The sequence below is a fragment of the Gorilla gorilla genome, chromosome 1 (genome assembly GCF_029281585.2).
Source record: "Gorilla gorilla gorilla isolate KB3781 chromosome 1, NHGRI_mGorGor1-v2.1_pri, whole genome shotgun sequence".
Classification (NCBI taxonomy): domain Eukaryota; kingdom Metazoa; phylum Chordata; class Mammalia; order Primates; family Hominidae; genus Gorilla; species Gorilla gorilla.
In genome coordinates, this window is record NC_073224.2 from 167,236,976 (window position 1) to 167,264,759 (window position 27,784).

The following is a 27,784-nucleotide window of genomic DNA, read 5'->3' on the forward strand; positions in this document are numbered from 1 at the left end:
TATAAAAGGCATTTTTGTGGTGGCTTTACAAATATTTTTAAATGACTGTGTCACAGTTATGTCATGTTGTTTTATATATTGCAAAGATAGTCATTTGGCACAGCATGAAACAAAGTGTTATTGCTGGGTCTACTACAATATGGTATCATTTGTTCAAAGTCCTTCATATAAGTGGTGTTTTAGAAGAAAGAGTCATAAACTTCAGATTTAAAAGGCTTGACTCTGAACCCTAATTCTGCTCTTCAAAGCTGCGTGACTTTAAGCAACAGGACTAACTTCTCTGTACCACTTTCCCTGCTATAAAATGGTCAATAATATTTGTCTTTCAGATTTATTGTGAGGGTTGAAGCAAATATGATGGCACATTACTGGCCACATACTGGCACATTACTGGCCACATACTGGCACATTACTGGCCATATACTGTCACATTTGGTGGAATTTCAGGTCCACTACTTATTTTCCCTCCCACACAAGCTCATGGGAGGAGAAAACTATCAGAAAACAAGGCAATAATAGTGATTTTTGAGATGCACAATTGGTTTACAATGTTAAATTATAGGTTATTTTTCCAGAGTAGGAACAGAAATACTAAAATCTCTTTCAAATGCTTTGGAGCTTTGAGGAATCTTGGAGAAAATTACCAATGACATTGTGTCTGTTAATAATGTAATTAAGCATGTCACTGACAAACCATAAACACATATGTTCAATCTTCGATAACTAGTATAAGGACAAGAAGTGTGCTATAGAGTCTGTATTTTTTCTGCAATGAGTTCACTATACATATACTTTAAAGAACTTCTGCAATAGTAGATACCTGGCAGATAATTTGGGATCCTTGTGTTTCCCATACATCAACATGACATTGCTGAGAGTTTAACGTTTCTCTTTTTCTATGCCTGGGACATAGAAACATGATCAGCACTGAATTGCAGAAAACAGTTCAAATTAAACAGCACCAATCATGTCCCTGGCATATATAGTGAACACTGTATATGATATTTCCATGATTGTTACAAAAATTCTGTGAGGTATCAATTTTCCATTTTGGGTGAAGAAAGTAAAGTACAAAAAATAAGTAACATGCATGAAGTTATACGATTAATAATAGAGAGAAATGGGAAGTAAACATGAGTATACATGGATCCAAAGGACAGAGGGAAAGATCATCCAGAAAAAGCATTTCAATAATTTACTCAAAACCATATAGTTATTAGTTTTAAAGAAAAGATGGCTACTGAAATGTCCTTTGTAAGATGCCAGGAATTAGTTGTATGTAACCATAAATTCTGCAATCATATATTAAATGCATATGATGTACAAGTCACATGTCCCTCTACATTGAATTATCTACATTATTAATGGTTAAATGCAGACAATAGGTAACCATAATAGTAATTACAATGAGGAATGAAATCTGCTAAAACAGACAAAAATGGATTTCTATGAAAATCCAGATGAAGAGCCAAGTAAATATTTCTAAGGAAATACAGTAAGTCTTCCCAGAAGAAGCAACATAAATCACATATAAATATGCTTTATTTTAAAGGATAGATAATATAAAGCATATATGGTTTTGCTTTTTAAAAAATATTTTGTAGAGAAAAAATATTTTTTAAAAAGCAAAACTGATGTTTTCTGCTAAAGATTAGAGAAAGGCAAGTGCAGAGATGTAGAGGTAGTTTAATTAAAATATTACATTGGTTATGGCCACATGAAAAGATGTTGTCATTAATCTCAGCATAAAACTTATGTAAGATGGGATAAAATTGTTAAAATAAAAACATGAATTTTAGGCCACTAGAAAATCAACCCGAGCAGGCAACAATTTTATAACTGTTTATTCATAGAACATTGCTGCATCAGATCAGAGAGTGAGTTTGTGATCTTCTTGCCCAAGGATACTCTCACCCCTTAGAAAATAGGCAACAAAGACCTACAGTTTTAGTGGTAGAGGTAGGGGACTTAGTTCAGAGAGGAGAAGAACAGCTAGAAATTTAAAGGGACAATTTTGGAAGAAAAAAGGCACAGATAGGCTGAGTTAAGAAACTCCCCACACATTTCTCTCTGCTAAAATATATATGCCACCAGAAGATCCTAGACAGCCTGAAAAAATTAAAACACTAGCGATATTTTTGAATTTTTAACAACTTTAAAAGTTTCCCTCAACCTAAACACAAGTCATGCAGTAAAGAATAAGCTTTACTGGATTCTAATATCTAACTATAATCTCCACTCAAACAAAGCATTGACTTACTGATAAACTGAGAACAAGAGATATTTCCAGAGAACCACACTAAACTGTGCATCCCATGATGGAGATACTGTTCACAGTTTGAGTTGAGACAAGCTGATTCCCTTCTAAAGCAAAAAATAAACAAACTTCTGAAGAACAAAACAAAATCAAGAGTTGCTACAATGTATTATCTACAATGCTCAAATTTAATGACTAGTAATTTTATGACTAGTAATTTTACCAAGAAATTACTAGACAATAAAAAAATTGATACATATGCAAGGGTTTTAAAAAGTCAATCAAAATTGATTCCAACTCAGAGTTAGCAGAAAAATACTTTGAAGCAGCTTTTATTAATACTTCAAAGAACTAACGGTAAATATACAAAAAATAATCACGTTAGGAATCTCAATATAAAAAGACAAACAGAAGTTGTGGATATAAAAATGATGTCAGCAAGATGGCCAAATAGAGGAGTGACCCAGCATTACTAACCTCAAAAAAATACAGCTAGAAACGATTCAAAAACAAGAATACCAGCCTAAATACACCAGAACTTTAAAGAGATGCCTAATTGAGAGAAGTTACAACCAGTACAAAAAAAAAATCATTTCAGTCTGTGCCAACCCCTCCTGTAACCTTGCATAATGCCATTCACAGATAATTTTCTTAGACTTATGGTTGCCAAGGTGAGAGGAGGAAATTGGAGTAGATGTTCCATCTCCCTGCTTGTTTAGGAACCTTCATGGGAAGGTCACTCCCATACCATCCCACAGGAGCCACTGGGAATGCAAGGAGGTCTAGACTACCTGGGATGAATTGGGGACAAAGAGAAGGATGCTGATCACAGTGACCGGTATGTAGATCTTGGTGGTTACTCAACACTTCAATCAGCAGGGAAACCAGGTTGAAAATACCAGCTGATATCAAGGCACTTCAGGGGGCACAATTTAAATGGAGGCCCAAACTGCTAGCTAGATTTTTCACAAATCTCAGAAGCTCTGGTGGAGCCTTCCCTTGATTTGGAAACAAAATTGTGGAATTAAGTTCTGGTGTCTGCTTAACGCTTCTCCAGACTGGGAAAAATAGCGGGGAAGCAATATAGTTCAGGACAGTAATTAAGCTCTGGTGCTCACTTTAAGTCTTCCCTGGACAAAGATATGATGACAAGACAATGATTTAGCTCCAGTGCAGTGATTTAGTTCTGGTGATCACTGTTAAGTTTTTTCCAGAATGGAAAACAGTAAAGGCCAGTATTTATGCTCTGATACTAGAAAGTAAACGTCTAACATCACCAAAGGACACTTGCAAAAACTCAAAGAGATGGCTGTCTCCACAAATGGGCTGTCATCAATGTAAAAATGTAAGAATTGTGAAAAGTCAGGGAAACATGACACCACCAAAGGAAACAACAAACACCACCAAGAGCTCCAGTAATGAACTCAGAAGAACTGAAGATCTGTGAAATTTCTAACAGTGAAATCAGAATCATCCTCTGAAGGAAGATCAGAGAATCATTTTTAAAAATGGAAGAAAAAGTAAATAAAATTTGAAAGTCAATTCAGGATGAAAATGAGAAATTCAACAGAGAAATAAATTAAAAACAAATCCCAAGGAAAATATTAGAAATAAGTAATACAACAGCTTAAATAAAAGCCTCATTAGAAAGCTTCAACAGGAGACTTGATCAAACAGGAATTAATTAGCAAGCTTATAGACAAAACATGTAAAATTATCTAATCAGAGGAGAAAAAAAGAATTAAAAACAATGAAAAAGGCATACAAAATTTATGGGACACCATCAAGTAAACTAATTTCCATGTAATTGGAATTCCTTAAGAAGATTAAAATAGAAAAAGCTTAAAAAGCATATTTAAGGAAATAACGAACATATTTTAAATCTAGAAAAAGAAGAGGAAGACAAGATCATCCACGTATAGGGATCTCAGAAATCACCAATTACTTTCAACACAAAGAGGAATTACCCAAGTTATATCATAATCAAATTAGCAAATCCAAACACTAAAAAAAAAAATTCAGTGCAGCAGGAGAAAAGAAACATAACACAAGAAATGGAGTCATTATATGGCTTTCAACAGATTACTTAGCAGAAGACTTGCAGACCAGAGGAGAGTAAGATGCTGTATTCAAACTACTGAAGGAAAATAAAACCTGCTTACCAAGAATACTGTAGCCCAGCAAAGCTGTTATTTAAACATGAAGGACAGATACTTTTCCAGATAAACAAAACCGAAGGAATTGATCAAACTAGATATATCATACAATAAATTTAAAGGGACTTCTTCAATCTAAAAAAAAAAAAAGGATGCTACCAGGTAACACATAAAAAATCTGAAGGTATAAAACTCACTAGTAAAATAAGAAAGCAGAGATATTCATAATATTCTAATACTGTAATTTTGGTAAGTAAAACACATATCAGACTCTAAAGACCAAAAGCAAAACCATTGAAAACAACATAACTACAATAATTTGTTAAGAGGTAGGCAACATAAAAAAAGTAAAATGAAGCATCAAAAGTCAAAATATAGGGCTGTAGTATTAAAAGTGTAAGATTTGCTTTTGATACTTTTCTTTGAGATCAAAGTTGTTGATAGTTTCAAATAACCTGTTATAAGATATTCTTTGTAAGCCACATGGTAACCACAAAAAAAACTATAATAGATAAAGTAAACATAAATAGCATGGAATCAAACATATTCCTAGAGAAAATCACTTAACCTTAACCACAAAGGAGGATAATAATAGAGAAAAAAATGAATTAAGAATCTACCAAAAAATTCCCACAGAAAACAAATTACAAGATGGCAATAGTAAACTCTTATCTATCAATAAGAACCTTGAATAGAAGTGGATGATATTAGCCAATTAAAAGTTATAGAGTGGCTGAAAGGATTAAAAAAATAAGACTCAACAGGTTGCTGTCTTCAAGAATATCACTCCATCTATAAAGACATGCAAAGCCAAAAAAATGTAGGGATGGCAAAAGCTATTCAATGCAAATGGAAAGGGAAAAAGAGCAGGAGTGGCTCTACTTATATCAGCTAAAATAGACTTTAAGTCAAGAAAGGTGAAATCACAAACTACTTCAGCCATCGTGGAAAACGGTTTGGCGATTTCTCAAAGAATTTAAAACAGAACTAATATTTGATCAAAAAATGTCACTACTGGGTATATAACCCCCAAAAATAATTCATTATATCAAAGAGACACACACACACGGCATATGTGTTCATTGCAGTGCTCTTCACAATAGCAAAGATGTGAGATAAACCAAGATGCCCATCAGCAGTGGACTGGATAAAGAAAATGAGTTACATATACACCATAAAATACTAGGTAGCCATTAAAACAAACAAACAAACCACAACAACAATAAAAAACAAAAATCATGTCCCTTGCAGCAACATGGATATAGATGGAGATTGTTCTCAGCTTTTTTGGTTGGTTGGCCATTTGTAACTGATTCCATTTTGAAGCTTGTTATTGGTTTGTTCAAGGAATCCATTTCTTCCTGGCTCAGTCTTGAGAGGGGGTTTGTGTCCAGAAATTTATTCATTTTTCTAGAATTTCCAGTTTATGTGCATAGCAGTGTTCATAATATTCCCTGATAGTTATTTATATTTCTGTGAGGTCAGTGGTAGTATCCTTTGCTGTTTCTAATTGTGTTTATTTTCTTTTATTCTTTATTAGTCTAGTTAACAGTCTATTTCATTAATCTTTTCAAAAAACTAACTCCTGGATCCATTGATCTTTTGAATGGTATTTTGTTTTCCAGTCTCCTTCAGTTCAGCTCTGATTTTGATTATTTCTTGTCTTCTGCTAGGTTTGTGTTCTTTTAGTTGTGATGTTAGGTTTTTAAATTGAGATATTTCTACTTTTTTTTTTTTTTTTTTTTTTTTTGAGATGGAGTCTCGCTGTACCACCCAGGCTGGAGTTCAGTGGTGCAATCTCGGCTCACTGCAATTTCTGCCTCCTGGGTTCAAGTGATTCTCGTGCCTCAGCCTCCTGAGTAGCTGAGATTACAGGTGAATGCCACCATGCCTGGCTAATTTTTGTATTTTTAGTAGAGACAGGGTTTCACCATGTTGGCCAGCCTGGTTTCGAACTCATGACCTCAGGTGATCCACCCGCCTCAGCCTCCCAAATTGCTGGGATTAATATACAATTATGTTATTCCTGAGTATAATCACCCTATTGTGCTATCAAATAGTAGGTCTTATTCATTCTTTCTATTTTTTTGCACCCGTTAACTATCCCTTTGTCCCTCCCAACAAACCATTACCCTTCCCAGCCTCTTATAACCATCCTTCTACTCTCTATGATCATAAGTTTAATTGATTTTATTTTTAGATCCCACAAATATATGAGATCATTCAATGTTTGTCCTTTTGTGTTTGGTTTATTTCACTTAACATAATGATCTCCAGTTCCATCCATGTTGTTGCTAATGACTGGATCTCATTCTTTTTTTATCGCTGAATAGTACTCCATTGTGTATATGAACCACATTTCCTTTAGTCATTCATCTGTCAATGGACACTTAGGTTGTTTCTAAATCTTCTCTATTGTTAACAGTGCTGCAACATACATAGAAGTGTATCCATCTCTTTGATAAACTGATTTTTAAAAATTATTTGGGATATATACCCAGTAGTGGGATTGGTAGATAGTTTAAGTTTTAATTTTTTGAGGAACCTCTGAACTGTTCTCCATAGTGGTTGTACTAGTTTATATTCCCATTAACAGTGTAGAAGAGTTCTCTTTTCTCCACATCCTCACCAGCATTTGTTAATGCCCGTCTTTTGGATAAAATCATTTTAACTAGGGTGAGAGGATAACTCACTGTAGTTTTGATTTGCGTTTCTCTCATTATCCATGATGTTGAGCACCTTTTCATATGCCTGTTTGGCTTTTGTATGTCTTCTTTTGAGAAATATCTATGTAAACCTTTTGACAATGTTTTTATCAGATTATTAGATTTTTTTTTCCAGTAGAGTTGTTTGAGCTTCTTACACATCTTCTTGTTATTAACCCGTTGTCAGAGGGTAGTTGTAGTTTGCAAATATTTTCTCCCATTTTGTGGGTTGTCTCTCCACTTTGTTGATTGTATCCTTTGTTGTGCAAAAGTGTCTTAACTAGATGTGATCCCATTTGTCCATGTTTGCTTTTGTTGCCTGTGCTTGTGCAGTATTACCCCAAAAATATTTGCCCAGACCAATATCATGAATATTTTCCCAATGTTTTCTGGTGGTAGTTTCATACTTTGAGGTCTTAGAATTAAGTCTCAGGAGCTCTTGTAAGACATATCTGGGGGTAATGAATTCCCTCAGTATTTGCTTATCTAAAATATATCTTATTTCTCCTTCATTTATGCAGCTTAGTTTGTCCAGACATGAAATTTTGGGTTGGAATTTCTTTTTAATAAGAATGTTGAATATTGGCCCCAATCTTTTCTGGCTTGTAGGGTTTCTGCTGAGGGACTTGCTGTTAGCCAGGTGGGCTTCCCTTTGTAGGTGACCTGACCTTTCTTTCTAGCTGCCTTTAACATTTTTTCTTTCATTTCAACATTGAAGAATCTGATGTATGTGTCTTGGGATTGATCTTCTTATAAACTGTCTTACTGGTGTTCTCTGAATTTCCTGAATTTGAATGTTGGCCTCTCTAGCTAGTTTGGGGAAGTTCTCATGAATGATATTCTAAAATATGTTTTCCAAGTTGCTTACAATCTCCCTGTCTCAGGTACATTAGTGAGTCATAGATTTGTTCTCTACGTAATCCCATATTTATCAGAAGTTTTATTCACTCATTTTCATTACTTTTTTCTGTATGCTTGTCTGATGGTCTTATTACAGTAAGCCAGTCTTCAAGCTCTGAGATTCTTTCCTTCATGTGGTGTATTCTGCTGTTAATAATTGTGATTGTATTATGAAACTCTTGTAGTTTGTTTTTCAGTTCTATCAGGTTGGTTGCATTATTTTCTATGCTGGCTATTTTGTCCGTCAGCTCCTGCATTGTTTTATTGTGATTTTTAGTGTCCTTGGATTGGCTTTCAACATACTCCTTCATCTCAATGATCTTTGTTCCTAAACATATTCTGAATTCTAGTTCTGTCATTTCAGCCATCTCAGCCTGGTTCAGAGCCCTTGCTGGAGAGGTGATGCAGTTTTTTGCAGTACGGAAGGCATTCTGGCTTTTTGAGTTGTCAGGGTTCTTGTGGTCATTCTTTCTCATCTTCGTGGGCTTATGTTCCTTCCATCTTTACAGTTGCTGACCTTTGCTCTCTCTCTCTCTATATATATACACATACATATATATATCTCCTATTTGATGACCTCACAGGTTTGATTGTGGTATAAGGTGGATTTAGTCAAATGGCTTTGTTTCTGGAAGATTCCAGGTGGCCGGCGCTCAATTCCTATCTCCTGAACTGCGTGGTCTAACTCTGGGACTTGTATTGTGCCTCGACTTTGTTCTCTGGCTTCTCAAGGTTAGGAATCCACGGTACTAGGGGCGCTGATGTGCTCCTGAACTACTGGTCACTACACTCCAATGGGTGGTCTCAGCCAAAGCATTAATAGTGTGGGGACAGCGGGACTCCTCCTCATTTGCATGTGCCAGCAGCAGCCTTTGCGCATGGCAGGGTGCATGCTCCTTGGCTGTGGCAGGGTGCTAGCGGGGGCTGGGGAGCCCTGTCTCCACAGAGGCATTCACCACAGCAGAAGCAATGTGGCTTTAGGGGAGATGGCGGGTGGGGGCCCCTCCCGGGAACTGCGTGCATGGTCACGCTGGTGATGGTTTTGGCACCCGGCGGGCCACTGAAGAGTGCAGGAATGTGTGCTTTTTCTGTGTGCCACAGGCAGGGGTGGTTACTCAAGGCAGGGGAAGGTCTGCTGTTCTCTGTGCATAGTTTCACTCCCATGGCTGGGAGGGGCACTGGCAGGAACGGAACAGGGCTGGCTGGCTCTGTGCCTGCCAAAGCTCTGAGTGTAATGGTGTGGTGCTGGGGCGGGTAAGTGGACTACACTCCCACTACAGCAGTGGCAACGCAGAGTGCTCACACACGTGCGCTGGCAGGGCAAAGAATGCAAAACCCACTCCTGTGCACATGCCCCGGCAAAGCTATATGATAGCTGCCGTGGGCTGGGGGAAGCTGCTGTGTAGGGAGGGAGTGGGTGGGCTGGTGCATGGCTGTGAGGGCCGCTTGCTGAAGCTCTCTGCTGGTCAGGCATGGTCCCCTGGCACAGAAGCTATGATGCAAGCTCCCAGGGCACCCGAGGCTGCTCTGCAAGCAGGCAACCAGGCTGGGGCCACCAGAGAGGCCAGCAGACCAAGGGGTCCTCAGGTCAGACTGGCCCCATCTGATGGGCAAGACTGCCCTCCAGAGTTCAGTTGCAATAGCTCCTCTAGAGCTAAAGTTTCTTAAGGGAGCCAGGGGAGCACAGGGGAATCGCCATCCCTGGCTGTGCTCCACTACAGAGGCTCTGGCTCCAAACCCGCTGGGCTCCACATCAGCTGCCTTGCTGCCCCTTCCATTCCTCTAAGTAATATTCTCTTCCGACTCTATGTCCCTGGTGGCATAGGGGTCTCCTACTTCCTGAATTCCAGAGGCCTGTAGAGAGAGCAGGTAGCTCCTTGCCAGTTCTCCTTGCTAGAATTCATCCATTCTTTTAGACTCATTGGGATATTTATGACTTAATCTTATATTTAGAAAAACCTAAAGATTCCACCAAAGTCTGGTAGAAATAATTTTTAGGCCGGGAGAGATGGCTCACGCCTGTAGTCCCAGCACTCTAGGAGGCCGAGGCGGGCGGATCACGAGGTCAGGAGTTCCAGAGCAGCCTAACTAAATGGGGTGAAACCGTGTCTCTACTAAAAATACAAAATTAGCCGGGCGTGGTGGTGCGCACCTATAGTCCCAGCTACTCAGGAGGCTGAGGCGGGAGATTCGCTTGAACCCGGGAGTCGGAGATCACAGAGCGGAGATCACACCATTGCACTCCAGCCTGGGTGACAGAACTAGAATCTGTCTCAGAATAATAATAATAATAATAATAATAATAATAATAATAATAATTTTTAAAAAGTAAACGTTCCGATTATAAAATCAACTTACAAAATCAGTAACATTTGTATACACCAACAGCAATTAATCTGAAAAAAAATCAAGAAAGAAATTCAATTTACAAATAGCTGCAAAAATAACTAAATAAACTACCTAGGAATAAATGTAATAAAAGAAGTGAAAATCTATACAATAAAACTATTAAATACTGATAAAAAAATGAAAAGAACACAAAAAAAGGAGAGCTATCCCATGTTCATGGTTTGGAAGAATTAATATTGTTAATAAGTTTCATACTACCCAAAGTGGTCTACAGATCGAATGCAATACCTATGAAAATACCAATGACAATCTTCACAGAAATAGAAAAGCAATACTAAAATTTATATGAAGTCACAGAGAACCCTGAATAGCCTAGGAATTTTCAGCAAAAATAACAAAACTAAAGGCATCACATAATCTGATTTCAAGGTATACTACAAACTATAGTAACCAAAGCAGCATGATACTTGCAAAAAAACAGACACATAACCCAACTGAACTGAACAGAGAACACAGAAATAAATTCACACACTTACAACCAACTAATATTTGACAACAGTGCCAAGAAAATACACTGGGGAAAGAATAGCCTCTTCAATAAATGGCGCTAAAAAAGCTGGATATCCACATGTAGAAGAATGAAACGACTCCTATCTCTTACCATATACAAAAATCACATCAAAACTTATGTAAAGTTATCAAAACTTAAACGTAAGACCTGGAATTATGAAAATAGTAGAATAAAACATTGGAAATGTAGAAGAAATATTGGAAATGGAATGGAATAATGGAAATATTGGAAGTAGTATAAGAAAATTGGAAATGGTTCAGGACATTGATTTACACAAGGATATTTTGAGTAAGGCAACAAAAATCAAACAATAGATAAATAGAATTTCATCATGCCAAAATATTTCTGAACTTCATCAGAAACTTCTGAATTTCATCATGCCAAAAATATTCTGAACAGCAAAGAAACAGTGAATAGAATAAAGATACAGCCTACAGAATGAAAGAAAAGATTTATCTGACAATAGATTAATGACCAAAATGTATTTTAAAAAATCAAAGAACTCAATAGAAAAAAACCCCACATAATCTGTTTTAAAAAATGGACAGAGTATCCGAATAGATATTTATCAAAAGAAGACATGCAAATGGCTAATAGGCACTTGAAAGAATTCTTAACATAATTAACCATCAGCAAAATGCAAATCTATACTACAAAACTATAAAATCAACAAATCAAAATCACACTGAGATATCAAAGGATAGTAAAGATATCAAATGAGATAGTAAAATGACTATTATCAAAAAGACAAAAAAAAGCAGATGCTTATGAGTTTATGGAGAAAGGAGAACTCAGGTACACAGTTGGTGGAAATGAAAATTAGTACAGCCACTATAGAAAGAAGTGTGGAGTTTTCATTAAAAAATTAAAAATATACCTGCCATGTGAACCAGAACTCACGCTGCCATATATATGTATATATCTCAAATGCGTGTGTATATATACACAAATGCGTGTGTATATATACACAATGTGTGTGTATATACACAATTGTGTGTGTATATATATACACAATGTGTGTGTATATATATACACAATGTGTGTGTATATATATACACAATGTGTGTGTATATATATATACACAATGTGTGTGTATATATACACAATGTGTGTGTATATATATACACAATTGTGTGTGTATATATATACACAATGTGTGTGTATATACACAATTGTGTGTGTATATATATATACACAATGTGTGTGTATATACACAATTGTGTGTATATATATACACACACAAATATTTATATCTCAAGTGTATATATATATATATACACACACAAATAAAAAATCAGTATGTTAAACAGATATCTGTATTTTGATGTTTATAGTAATACTTTTCACAATAACAAAGACATGAAATTAACATAAGTGCCCATTAACAGAAAAATGAATAAAGCTAATGTATTATACATGGAATATAATTCAACCACAAAAAAAGAATGAAATTCTGTCATTTGCAGCAACATGGATGGAACTGGGAGTCACCATGTTAAGTGAAATAAGCCAGGCATAAAATGACAAATTTCACATGTTATCATTGATATGTAGGAGCTAAAGAGTTGATTTCATGGAAGTAGAGAATATAGTGATGATTACCAGAGGCTGGGAAAGTTTCAGGGAGGAGAGGGATGAAAAGAGGTTGGTTAATGAGTAAAAAACAGAATTAGATAGAGGTAATAAATTTTAGCGTTCAGTAGCACAGTAAGATAACTATAGCTAACAATAATTTATTGTATATTTCAAAATAGCTAGAAGAATTGAAGTGTTCACATCACAAAGAAATAACAAATGTTGGAGGCAGTGAATATCTCAATTACCCTGATTTGATCATTACACATTTTATACATGCATCAATATAACACATGTAACTCATAAATACATATACTCATTGTGTATCAACTTTTTTTAAATTCTGAGATAAAATATACAGTAATTGAAATGAAAATTTCACTAAATGACTCAAAAGCAGAATTGATACGGCAAAATAAATCAGTAATTGATTAAAATAGATCAGTAGATATTCATTTCAAATTATAAAAAGAAAAAGAATTGACTTAAAATTAAGTCATAGATGTGTGGGAAAATATCAGATATTTTAGCACGCATTTTATAGCTTTCCAGAAAAAGATGGGGCGGGCAGAAGGCAGAAAATCATTTGAAAAGAAGTTTAATTAAAAATACAAACCGAAAACCATACTGATCCCAAGAAACTTATCCAACCTGAAATATGATAAACACACCAAAAACAAGAAGAAGAAAAAAAAACCACAGAGCTAGACATACTAACATAAAAATGAAAAGCTTGGTCAAAGGAAAAGAAAAATTAAACCTCAGTTGCAGAAAACAATGATATGATTAACAGTTAACTTCTTATCAGAAATGACAGAAGCCAGAAAACCTTGCAATGACTTATTCAGGTTGCTAAAAAGTGAGGAAACAAACAAAAACATAAAAGCTGTCAGTAAAAATCCCATATTTAGCAGAACTCTTTTTTTACAAGTAGTAGTGGAATAAAGACACTTCAAATAAAAAAATACTGATATAATTCATTTGTGGTATAATTCTACTTAATAAAAAACTAAACGAACTTCAGTGTGAAAAAGATCACATTAGATGGTAATTCATATATAGAGGAAGAAACTAAAAGTACTGGAAATGGCAAATATGGGGGTACAATTTTTAAAACATGTGTTATTATTCATATATACCTATATGAATATAGGTGTATATATATAGGTATACATATGTATATATATAGGTATAGGTATACATATATAGGTGTACATATAGGTATATATATATATATACTCATATATCTATTATATATATAATAGTTTTATGTTTAAAACATGTGTAATTACCTTAGTGGGCATTGAATTATTTTACCAAACTGATTCAAAAAACAACAGAAAAATGTAAATGTCTGTATATCAAGTAAAGTATTTCATTACTAATTAAAAACCTTCCCTGAAAGAAAAGTCTAGGCCTGGTGACTTCATTGTTGAATTTTATAAAACTATGATGAAAGTACTAATGTCAAACCTGGACACTCTTTTTTACAAAATAGAGGAGAAAAGATTACTTTCTGACTAATTTTGTTAGGTCAGTACCACTTTGTCACCAAAGGCAGAAAAAGACATCACACAACAATAGAACAAGCAAAAAATAACAAAATAACTATGAAACAATATCACAGACTCTCAAAGATGTGAAAATCTTTAACAAAATGTCAGTAAATCTAACTCAGCAAGAATTAAAGTATTACCAAGTATATGCAAGCTTGGTTTAAAATCTGAAAAGCAATATAATACAGTATGTAAACTGAATAAATTAAATATTAGATAATATCAATAGACACAAAAACGTTTGACAAATCACATATTTAGCATGGAAACTCTTAAAAACAATAGAAATCACCCTCTTCATCCTGACAAAGGACATATTAAAAACCTAAGCTGTCATTTTACTTAATGGTAAGACTGATGCCCTCTACTGTCTTCCCTTCTGAAAAAGCAAAGTTGTCTGCTTACACCAATTCCACTTAACAATATTGGACATTCTAGACAGTGTAATAAGAACAGATAAAAAAATATATTCACTCATATTTGAGTAAAGGATGTAGAACATAATCATGCATGTAGCTATGGAAATTAATACATGATTTTAACAAGATCAATATAAAAATCAGTTTTATTTCTATCAGCAACAACAAGCTGAAAATTAAATTAGAAAATTAAATTGATTTTATTGAAAATAGCTTCAGAAAAAATGGAAATAATAATAAGTTTAAGAAAATATATTCAAGACCTACACACTAAAAATCATAAAATATAGCTGAGATCAATTACAGAAGACTTAAATAAATGGAGCAATACACCATGATCATGAATTTGAAGACTCAATATAGATAAAATGTCAGATTTCCCAAAGTGATGTAGAGATTTGACACAATACCAGTAAAATTCCTGGCATTGTTTTGTGGAAATTAACACAATTATTCTAAAATGTATATTTAAACTCTTTAAATTCCTTTTTATTTTACATACATTTTAAAATAACTTAATATATTTATTTTATGCAAAAATCATAAAAACAATTTAAAAATGAGATTTTAGAAGAAATAAAAAACTGTCACTTACAAAAAGATATAAGATAATGAAAAAGCAGCCACAGAGTGGTTTAAAATATTTGCAAAGCATACATCTAACAATATATTGCATCCAGTATAAAGAAAGAATGCTTACAACTTAACAATAAGAAAAATGGCTCAATAAATAATGGTCAAATATTTAAAGAAACATTTCCCAAAAGAAGATATATGAATGACCAACACACATAAAAAGGAGGTCTACGTCATCAATCAGTTGCCAATTCGGAAAATGGCAACTATAACCACAATGAGATTTTATTACACATTCCCTAAAATAACTAAAAATGAAGAAAACTGATAATACCATGAATATGTAGAGAAACTAGAATCTTCATATATTGGCTGGTGGGAATGCAAAATGGTACAGGCACTTTAAAAGTGATTTATAACTTCTTAAAAAGGTACACCACTGACCAAGCACCTCCCATTTTAGTTATCTGCTAAGAAAAATTAAAACAGATGTCAAACACAGATGTGTGTTTGAATGTCTTAAAAGTATTATCTAACATAGCTATAAACTGTAAACCATTCAAATATCCTTCATCTGGCTAATGAGTAAAGAAAATGTAGTATACCTATACATTGGAATGCTATTCAGCAATAATAAGAAATCAACTACTGATACAAATAGCATCCACCATGAGTGAATCTCAAAAATAGCACACCAAGTGAATGAAGCCATACACAAGAGTACATACTGTATGATTATATGAAATCCTAGAAAAAGGGGAAACAGTAAAAGAAAGTTAGCAGTCAATGGGTGTTGGGGGATTGGGGCACAGATGTAATGCAAAGGAGCATGAGAAATTTCTTTGAGGTGATGGAGGTGTACCAAAACTTGATTGTGATGGTTCTCATATCATTCCATTCATTTGCCAGAAATAATTAAATCCTGCACTTAAAATATGTGAATTTTATTTATAGAAATTTTATACATAAAGATATAAAAAATCAGAAAAAATATCATGGATGAACTTTTTATTCCTTAAAATGTCTAATGTTTGACCATTTAAGTATGGTGCTAGCTCGAGGTTTTTCTCAGATGCCTCTTATTAGAGATGCCCATTTTGTCTATTTTGCTAAGTATTCCTATTCTATGTACCGAATTGTGTTAAATGATTATTTTGCATAAATTGAAAAGTTTACAAGAAAAGTTGATTTTTTTTCTATTTTTAATGTGATGAATTGCATTCATGATTTGAGTAGGAATCAACCCACAGAGTCATGATGTATACATATTTATTTTTTGCTGTTTACAACTCGTTAATATTTTGTGATAAGATTTATACATCTTTTCATTTGGGCTATTAGTCTTTAATTTGAGAGATCTTTTAGCATCATGATTATCTCAGCTTTTTAAAATCAGAAGAAAAGTGTTAGCTTCTCCATTATCTGGAAGTTTTTATTGAATTGATATTCTTGCATCTTAAAATGCTTAGTAGAATGCATTCTCAAAATCAGCAGGATCTCTAATCTTCTCTGTGAAAATATTTTAATAACATTTAATTCTTTTTTAATAGATTACACATGTAGTTTTTTTTTGTCAGTTTCACTAATTTGTATTTTCCAAAGAATCGCCTTTGTATAATTGTCAAACCTATTGGCATTGAGTTATTTATACTTCTTTATCATTTTTTATATCCATAGGAACTTTAGTGATATTCTGTTTTTTATTCTAGTTACTGGTAGTTTGTGTTTTGTCTTTTTTGTCTTAATCTTGCTGATGACAAGATTTGTCAGCATTATTAATTTTTTCACATAATCAACTGTAGGCTTTGTTATTTCTCTCTATTTTTTCTATTTTGTTGATTTCTGATCTTATCCTTAATGTATGCATTCTTCTACTTAATTTGTATTTAATTTCCCCTTTTTTTCTTAGCTTCTCAAATGGAATTGTAGATTACTAATTTTTGACCTTTTTATTTTTAAATTATATAGATTTGAAATTATGAATTTCTTTTTAAACCCTGCTTTAGATACATTACACAAATTTTGATACTTTGTTTTACCGTTTTTAGAAATGTTTTCTAATTTCCCTTGTGAATTCTTATTTGACCCAGGAGTTATTTAGAAGTATGTAGTTTACTGCCCACTTGGGCAGCACATATACTAAAACTGCACTGATACAGAGAGCATTAGTATGACCCCTGTGAAATGATGGCATACAAATTCATGAAACATTTCAAATTTTTCACAATAAAATGATATAGGAGCTTAAGGATGAAATAGCCGGTATAAAAAAAAGAACCTAATAGATCTGACAGAGCTGAATAACACAATGCAAGAATTTCACAGTGTAATCACAAGTATTAACAGCAGAATAGACCAAGCAAAGGAAATAATCTCAGAACATGAATAATGGCAATCTGAAATAAGATAGTCAGACAAAAATAAAGGAAACTAATGATAAGGAATGAATAAAACCTCTGAGAAATATGGGATTATGTAAAGAGGCCAAATCTATGTGAATCATTGGCATTGCTGAAAAGGAGGGGAAGAAAGCAAACAACTTGGAGAACATATTTCAATGTTTTGTCTATGATATCAGTTATCGATACAGGAAATCCAGGATATAGGATATTGTCCATGAAAATTTATCAAACCTTGCTAGAGAAGCCAACAGTCAAATTCAAGAAATACAGAGAACACCTACAAGATTCTACACAAGAAGATTCTTTGTAAGACGCATAATCATCAGATATTCCAAAGTCAAAATGAAAGAAAGAAAGTGAAAGGCAGATAGAAAGGGTAGGCCACTGACAAGGGGAAGCCCATCAGGCTAATAGTGGACCTCTCAGGTGAAACCCAGGAAGCCAGAAAAGATTGAGGACCTATATTCAACATTCTTAAATAAAAAAATCTTCAACAAAGAATTTCATATCCAGCCAAACTAAGATTTCTGTGCAAAGGGGAAACAAGATTCTTTTCAGATCAGCAAATGTTGAGAGTTTGCTATGACCAGACCTGCCTTACAAGAGATCTTGAAAGAAGAAGTAAATATAGAAAGATCACTACCAGCTAATACAAAAGCACACTTAATTATACATACCAGTGACACTACAATGCAACCGTGCAAACAAGCCAGCATAACTTAAAAGGCATAGAGTGGCAAGCTGGATGAAAAATCAAGAACTTTTGTTATCGTGTCTTCAGGGGACCCATCTCACATGTAATGACACCCAGAGGCTCAAAATAAAAGGATGGAGAAAAATCTACCAAGCAAATGGGAAACAAAAACACAGGGATTGCAATCTTAATGTCAGACAAAACAGATATTAAACCAATAAAGATTAAAAAAAAAAGACAAAGGAGGGCATTACATAATGGTAAAAGGTTCAATTCAACAAGAAGACCTAACTATCCTAAATATGTGTGCACCCAACACAGGAGCACCCAGAGTCATAAAACAAGTTCTTAGATAACCTGCAAAGAGACACAGACTGTCACACAATAATAGTGCAAGACTCCAACACTTCACTGACAGTATTAGACAGATAGTAGGGGCAGAAAATAAAGATATTCAGGAACTGAAGTCAACATTGGACCAAATGGATTGGGCAGACCTCTACAGAACTTTCTACTGCAAACCAACAGACTATACATTCTTCTCATTGCCACATGGCACATGCTCTAAAATTGGTCACATAATTGGACATAAAACTATCCTCAGCAAATGCAAAAAAAAAAACCTGAAATCATACCAAACGCACTCTCAAACCACAGCACAATAAAAATATAAGTCAAAACTAAGACTATTGCTCAAAACCATGCAATTACATGGAAATTAAACAACATACTCTTGAATGACTTTTGGGTAAATAATGAAGTTAAAGAAGAAATCGAGAGGTTCTTTGAAACTAATGAGAACAAAGGTATAGCATATCAGAATCTCTGTGACACAGAGCTAAGGCAGCGTTAAGAGGAAAATTCATAGCATTAAATACCTGCTTCATAAAGTTAGAAAGATCTCACGTTAACAACGTAACATCACAATGGAAAGAATTAGAGAAGAACAAATCAAGCCCAAAGCTAACAGAAGACAAAAAATAACCCAAATCAGAGCTGAACGGAAGTAAACTGAGAAATTAAAAAACCATTTAAAAGATCAACAAATATAGTAGTTGTGTTTTTTTTGAAAAAATAATAAAATAGGCTGCTAAACAGATGAATGATGAAGAATAGAGAGAAAATCCAAATAAACACAGTTAGAAATGATGCAGGGGATGTTACCATTGAACTCCCAGAAATACAAACAACCATCAGAAACTACTATGAACACCTACCTCTATGCACACAAACTAGAAAACCTAGAAGAGATTGATAAATTCCTAGACACATATACCCTCCCAAGACTGAACCGGGGGGAACTGATTCCCTGAACAGACCAACAATGAGCTCTGAAATTGAATCAGTAATAACCTACCAACCAAAACAAGCCCAGGACCTGATGGCTTCACAGGCAAATTCTACGAGATGTACAAAGAAGAGCTGGTACCATTCCTACAGACACTATTCCAAAAAATTGAGGAGAGATTCCTCCCCAATTCATTTCGCAAGGCCAGCATCATCCTGGTACCAAAACCTTGCAGAGATATAAGAAGAAAAGACAATTTCACACCCGTATCCTTGAAGAACATGGATTCAAAAATCTTCAACAAACTACTTGATAAGTGAATCCAGCAACACATAAAAAATTAATCTACCACAATTAAGTAGGCTTCATCTCCAGGATGCAAGGTTGATTAAAAATATGCAAATCAATAAATGTGATTCATCACATAAACAAAACTAAAGACAAAAACCACACAATTCTCTCAATAAATGCAGAAAAGACTTCTGATCAAATTTAAAACCGATTCATGTTAAAAACTCTCAATAAACTAGGTATTGAAGGACCATACCTCAAAATAATAAGATCCATCTATGACAAACTCACAGCCAACATCATACCGAATGGGCAAAAGCTGAACACATTCACCTTGAAAACTGGCGCAAGACAAGGATGCCCTCTCTCACTACTCCTATTCAACATAATATTGGAAGTCCTAGCCAAAGCAATCAGGCAATAAAAAAGATAAAGGGCATCCAAATAGAAAGGGAGGAAGTCAAACTATCTCTGTTTGCAGACATAATTCTATATCTAGAAAACCCCATAGTCTTAACCTCAAAAGTTCCTTCAGCTGATAAAGTCTTCAGCAAAGTTTCAGGATACAAAAATCAGTGTATGAAAATCATTAGCATTTGTATACACCAACAACAGCCAAGCTGAGAGCCAAATCAGTAACACAATCCCATTACAATTGCCACAAAAAGAATAAAATAGAATACAGTTAACCAGGGAGGTGAAAGATCTCTACAGTGACAATTACAAAATACTGCTCAAAGAAATTAGGGAAGACACAAGCAAATGGAAAAACATCCCATGCTCATGAATAGAATCAATATGATTAAAATGGCCATATTGACTAAAGCAATTTACAGATTCAGTGTGACTCTATCAAACTACCAATGGTATTCTTCACAGAACTAAATAAAATAAAATAATAAAAAATAAAATAAACTATTTTAAAATTCACATGGAACCAAAAAAGAGCCAGAATAACTAAAGCAATCCTAATCAAAAAGAACAAAGCTGGAGGCATCATGCTACCTGACTTCACACTATACTACAGAGATACAGTAACCAATACAGCATAGTACTGGTACAAAAACAGACACCTAGACCAATGGAACAGAATAAAGAGTGCAGAAATAAGACCATGTATCTATGACCATCTGATCTTTGACGGAGCTGACAAAAACAAGCAATGGGGAGAAGACTCCCAATTCAATAAATGTTGTTGGGATAATTGGCTAGCCATATGCTGAAGATTGAAGCTGGACCTGTTCCTTACACCATATACAAAAATCAAGTCAAGATGGCGTAAAGACTCAAATGTAAAACCCAAAACTATAAAATCCTGAAAGACAGCCAAGGTAATACCTTCCTGGACATAGCAACGGGCAAAGATTTTATGACAAAAAATACCAAAAGCAATCACAACAAAAGCAAAAAATTGACAAATGAGATCTAATTAAACTTCTAATTAGAGCTTCTGCACAGCAAAAGGAACTATCAACAGAATAAACAGACAACCTACAGAATGGGATAAAATTTTTGCAAATACCTAACAAAGGTCTAATATCCAACATCTATAAGGAACCAAAACAAATTTACAAGAGAAAAACAAACAACCCCACTAAAAAGTGGGCAAAGTACATGAACAGACACTTCTTGAAAGAAGACATACATGCAGCCAACAAGCATATGGAAAAAAAAGCTCAATATCACTGATGATTAGAGAAATGCAAATCAAAACCACAATGATATACCATCTCACACCACTCAGAATGGCTATTACTAAAAAATTGAAAAAATAACAGATACCTGAAAGATTATGGAGAAAAGGGAACATTTTCACTCTCACTGTTGGTGAGAGTGTAAATTAGTTCAACCATTGTAGAAAGCTGTGTGATTATTCCTTAAAGACCTAAAAGCAGAACTGCCATTTGACCCAGCAATCCCATTACTGGGTATAAACTCAGAAGAATATAAATAATTCTACCATAAAGACAAACACACGAATGTTCACTGCAGCATCAGTAACAATAGCAAGACATGGAATCAACGTAAATCCCTATCAATGGTAGAGTGAATGAAGAAAACGTGGTATGTATTCACTGTGAAATGCTATGCAGCCATAAAAAAAAATCTTGTCTTTCATGGAAACATGGATGGAGCTGGAGACTATTATCCTTAGCAAACTAATACAGAAACTGAAAACCAAATACCACATGTTCTCTCTTATAAGTGGGTGCTAAAGGATGATAACTCATCAACACAGAGAAGGAAATAACAGACACTGGGATCTACTTGCGAGGAGGAAGGGGAGCAGAAAAAATAACTATTGGATACTAGGCTTAATACCTGGGTGATCAAATAATCTCTGTACAACAAACCCCTGTGACATGAGTTTACTATATAACAAACGTTCACATGTACCCCCAACCCTAAATAAAATTTGTAAAACAAAAACAAAAACAAAAAACAAAAAAATGTATTTTTTTAAATTTCCAAATATTTGGGGATTTTCCAGATATCTTAATTACTTGATTTTTAATTAATTCCATGGTGCTCAAAACATATTCTATAACGTTGATTTTTGTTTTTGTTTTTGTAATAGCTATTCCAAATGAGGTGAGGTGGTAACTCGCTGTGGTTTTGATTTGCATTTCCACAATGATTCGGGATGTTGAGTATTTTTCGTGCACATATTAGCCATTTGTATGTCTTCTTTTGAGAAATGTCTAATCATATATTTTGCTCGTTTTTAAATCAAATATCAGTTGTATGGCTACTGATTTTTTTGAGTTCCTTACATATTCTGAATGTTAACGCATCGTCAGATTCAGTTTGTGCATATTTTCTTCCATTTTGTAGGTAGTCTCTTCACTCTGTTGTTTTCTTTGCTCTGCAGAAGCTTTTTAGTTTGATGTAATCTCATTTGTCTATTTTTACTTTGATTGTCTGTGTTTTTGAGGTCTTATTCAAAAAATCTTTGCCCAAATCAATGTCATGAAGCATTCACCCTACATTTTCTTCTAATAGTTTTAATATTTTGAGTCTTACATTTAAGTCTTTAATCCATTGAAATGCTGATGAGGATGTGAAGAAAGGGGAAATCTTACACATTGCTGGCAGGAATGTAAATTAGTACAGCCATTATGGATAACAGTAGGGAAGTTCCTTTAAAAAGTAAAATAACATGGGACTACCATATGATCCAACAATACTACTACTGGGTATATATCAAAGAAAATAAAATCAATATGCCAAAGAAATATCTCCACTCTCAGGTTTACTGCAGCGCTATTCACAACAGCTCAGACATGGAATCAACACGTAAGTGTTCATCAATAGATGAATGGATTTTTAAAATGTGGCACATATACACAATGGAATACTATTCAGCCATAAAAAGAAATGAAAACCTGTCATTTGTGACAACGTGGATGAAACTTATAGACAATGTTAAGTGAATTAAGCCAAGCACAGAAGGACAAATACTGCATGATCTCACTCCTACTGGAAATTTTTAAAAAATTGATTTTTAGAAGGAGAATAGTAATTGCTACAGGCAGGGGAGGGGAGGGAGAAAGGACTGTTAAAGGGACGGGTTAGTCAACAGGCATACAGTTATAGTAAGATAGGAGAAATAAGTTCTTGTTCTATTGCACAGCAGGATGACTGCAGTTAACAATAATGTATCATATATTGCCAAATGGCTGAAAGCGAGGATTTGGCACGTCCTCACCACAAAGAAAGGACGTGTTTGAGGTGATGAATATGCTAACTTCCCTGATTTGATTATTACAATAGGTATCAAAGCATCACACTGTACCCCATAAATATATGCAATTATCATGTCAATTTAAAACAAAACTTTAAACATTTATTTTGAAATATTTTGAGACTTACTGAGTGTTATATATTGAGGCTAAACATATAAGCTATCTCAGTTTTGATTTTATGTAAGACAATACATATACAAAATGTACATTCTTTATCTGTTGGTTTCTTTAATTGAAATATTATTACTTGAACCTCATTAATGAAGGACATCTTCATGGGATACAGAATTTTTGGCTGACTTTTAATTTTTTTTTGCCATTTAATGATGAGGTTTTCTTGTCTTCTGATTTCTACTGTATCTGTTAAAAAATTCAGCCATCAATTCTTATAGTTGTGCCATTGTACATAATGATTCATACTTTCTTTTTATTTTTCTGGCTTCTTTATCTGTTATACATGGCTCTCTTCTCTCCAGGACTGTGCCCTGCATTCTCAGCTACCTCAGCATTCCCTAACTCCTCTATTCATTTGAGGGCTCCTACCTCCTGGACTGTTCAGGAAAAGGCCTTGCAGAAAAAAAAAAAAAAAGTGAGGAAAATAATACACACTTCCTTTCTATGTTTTCTTTCTTTCACAATCCTGTGCTGCCCCGTATCCAATGCCTGAAGCTCATTGCTCATAAATATATTCTTCAGTTTTATAATTGTGAGTAAGGTAGGGTAACTCCAATACCAATTATTCCTTTATGCATATGAAAATCACACTTTAATGGGGAAATAGATAGTAAACAAGATAATTAATTTTAAAACTTCTATGTTAGGTACCAAAGACTAAGAAGAAAATAAATCAGAAGCATGGATAAGGAAGGTTGTGTAGGTATGGCGGGGGAGCAAAGAACATGGTAAAAGAAGCATTTGATATTTTTGAAAAATCATGCAATGAAAGATGCACTGTGAAAATGTTCTTAGAAGAAAGTTAAGAGAGAGAGCCATGCAGATATTGGCAGGAAGGGCCTTCTAAGACAGAGGAGTAGCCAGTACAAAAGGGTATGTGGCAGGAATACATATGGCATGTTGGTAGGAAAGTGAGGTGGCCATTGAGACTAGACCTAAATGAAGGAGACAGTGCTAGGAAATGAATTTACAGGTATAAGTGAGGATCAGATTGGGTAACATTTCCATCACTTGCAAGAATCTATTGCTTTCTTTGAGCATAATAGGAAGCCAGCAGAGGGCCTTGAGCACAGATATTTTACTATCTCTGGCTTTCATGTGACACGAAAAGTACTTGGGAACCAGATTTAGGACTCTGAAACAAACTTGAGTCCTGTGAATGTGGTGGAGTTGCAAAGCCTTTGTGTTTGGAGGAAACTTACCTGACTGGTTGTATACCACAAGGTTGTCTTGATGTACTATGCCTCGCTAATCTCAGAGCCGTTTGGGCCTGCCACTGGACATCTCTGGATCTCAATCAAGGAATATTCTGTACAATCATTGGCCAGCTGCCTAAGCTAAATTGTACCAGTTAGCTTTTACTTTAGTAAAATAACTTCTACATTCTCAGGTATGAGAATATTTCCCATAGGGGGGATTCCACAGTTATTTAGTTTTTTAATTTAAAGGACAGTGACTGTGCTGTGATCTTGAGTGAAGAGTTTATTCACAAATCACTCAATGAAAGCACATCAGTTTGATTGCTTGGATTATAAAGTACACCTCTATTCCAAGTGGCTTAAACAATAAAGGGGAATCATTGGCTCCTGTAACTTGAAGTTCCAGTGGTTCAGTAATGTCATCAAGGACTCAATTTCTTTCAGACTCTGTTGTGCCATACAAAAATCTGGCTTCACGCTACATCTGGCTTCCCTGTAAATGCTAATGTGGCTGCCAGCAGTTGGGCAACATGGTACATTCCCATCCAGCAGCACAGAGTACATCAAATAAATATCTGACTTTCCTACTAATTGAAACACTGTGAACAGGTCCCTGTGTTCAGGGGAGTGTCATGTTATGACTGGTCAAGACTTAAGCTACATGAAACATTGTGGAAAGAGAGATAGGATAGCCCTTATTGATTTAAACAACAAGAAGCCCACCTATTGTGACAGAAGTGAAACTAATATCACCCTAATCAAAGCTGATACAGCATGGGAAAGAATGGAATGGGTGCTGAGAAGAAGACGAAAATAAAGAAATAAAATTCGCCAGTGCCAGGATGTCTTCATTCGGTCTACTCATATCTAGAAAGCAGACTCAGCAGACTCCAGTTTTCATCCTCACAAGTGGAAGACAGGATGAAGATCACTAGCATCTGAGTCCTCCTTGGAATGAATGGGCTCTACCACTGTTGTGGGAGCTGTCAGTTATAATGGTATAGGATTGAGCTATATTAGGAGAAAGTAGAGATAAAGTAAAACAGAGTATTTTAGAGCTGCTAAAAGTTCTGATTATGGCCACAGAACAGAAAAACAGGTTTCAACATGTGAATTTTCAAAGCAGTTTGGAAAAGAAGGCAACCTCCATTAATCACTGGGTATCTCTGATTGCTTTTGAAGACCTCTCATTTTAAAAACATTAATATTCATCCAAGAATATGAGAGCACAATTGTTAAGTTGTAGCTTAGGAATTTTCTTTTGGAGATAGAAGTATATCTTGCAAGTGTGATTACAGTTGGCTACAAAATTTGCTTAAGCACAAAGAGAATAGAAAATGAATATATCAATAATATTTTGTAACAATAAAAAGAAAAATAGTAATGGTAAATGCTCACATTTAATCGAGTACTTGCTGTGTAGTAGCAAAGAAATTTACATGTGTTTACATATTTGATCCCCATAATTCTATGAAGCAACTGAGATATAGAGAACTTAAACACCTTACTTAGACTCCGGGCCAGCAAGCAAAAAGCATAGCTGAGAGATGCTCGCAGGCACTCTAACACTCATCCTCATAAGTATTCACCTCCGTCTAGGAAGTCATGTAAGATCTTTTTCATTAGTTGTTACAAAATATATACATAAACTGATGAGATTTGACTGAAAATATGTTTCTGTATTCATCATCTTTTTTGATCCTTCCTGTAACCCTGAAAACTTGGATTTTATAGGATTGGCACAAAATATGGGAGGCTGAACACAGTTAATTAACATAGATCACATATACTGGGGTTCTGGAAAAGATCCACATACTGAGTTTATTTCACAGGAATCTAGGCCCCAAGCTATAATAGCATAATTTAATTACATACCATCTTCAGAGATACCTCCCCAAAGTTACAAATGAGTTGCACATTTACTGAAACCAAAAGAATGGGAAGAAAATGTAAGATAAGCTAGAATAGGGTGGGAGTAGAATGAGAAGCAAATTCAGGAAGCTTAAAAAAGATATTAAAATAATCACTAAAAGAAGGATATAGGCTTGAATAAAGTATAGAGTTGAGTACAGAGTCAGAAGAATAGAAAGAACCATGGGAGAAAGCATAAAATGCTAGGTCGAACATGTATGTGGATAGACATTCTTGAAGTACTAAAAAGAAAGGAAGGCTGACCTTTGCTGACTGTAATTGTTCTATGTGTTCATAATGGAACATCCATTTAAGAATACAGATAATAAGTAGGCAACTTCAATAACCCAAAACAATATTTATCTTTTCTATGGATTTTTCCAAACCAACAATATGTAAGTACCAATTCATTATTTGTTTCCTTTAATTTATTTACTTCCCACCCATTAAGTTTCCAGTTCTGCACTGATGTTCTGTTATTGTTTACTCCTTCAATCAAAAGCTCCTGAGTGTTTAGAGTGTGTTCAGTTCTGTGCTTAGACTCTGGTTCTAGAGATGACAAAAACACAATTCTTGGCTAACAATCCCTTAAAGGAGACAAGTATGTTAATCATGAGATCACAATTTAATGAGTGCCATGAATGTAACACAGAAACTGATTCCTGATTTACTGACTGGAAACATTTGATACATAAGTATTTAAAATTAACATGAGATGAGATTAAAAAGAGCATCTGCTCAGAAATCAGGTATCCACACAAAAGAAACAAAGAAAGAAAAAAGATTGGCAAGAAAGGAACCCAGCAGAGGAGAGCAGCCTCAAGAATAACTGACTGCAGACATAAACAACCAGAGGGCCTGAACCAGTTTTCTTATCATTGCCACAAAGAGAGAATAATAACAATAAAGACAAATGGCAGGGTCACCAACTCAGATATGAAAATTGCCAATAAAAACCAATACATCAGACATATTAGAAAAGAAACTTTGCTTTGAGAATGAATCATAGACCCTT

The 27,784-nt window shown here is 34.6% G+C and overlaps 1 long non-coding RNA gene and 1 other non-coding gene across 3 annotated transcripts in view; both read left to right on the forward strand.

The window, feature by feature from the left end:
- LOC134757094 (uncharacterized) overlaps positions 1-27,784 on the forward strand; it is a 67,782-nt gene that overhangs the window by 30,268 nt on the left and 9,730 nt on the right. The window lies entirely within an intron of this gene.
- On the forward strand, positions 17,180-17,286 carry LOC115932239 (U6 spliceosomal RNA). The gene has a single exon (XR_004068555.2). It is a non-coding gene; the product is annotated as a U6 spliceosomal RNA (small nuclear RNA).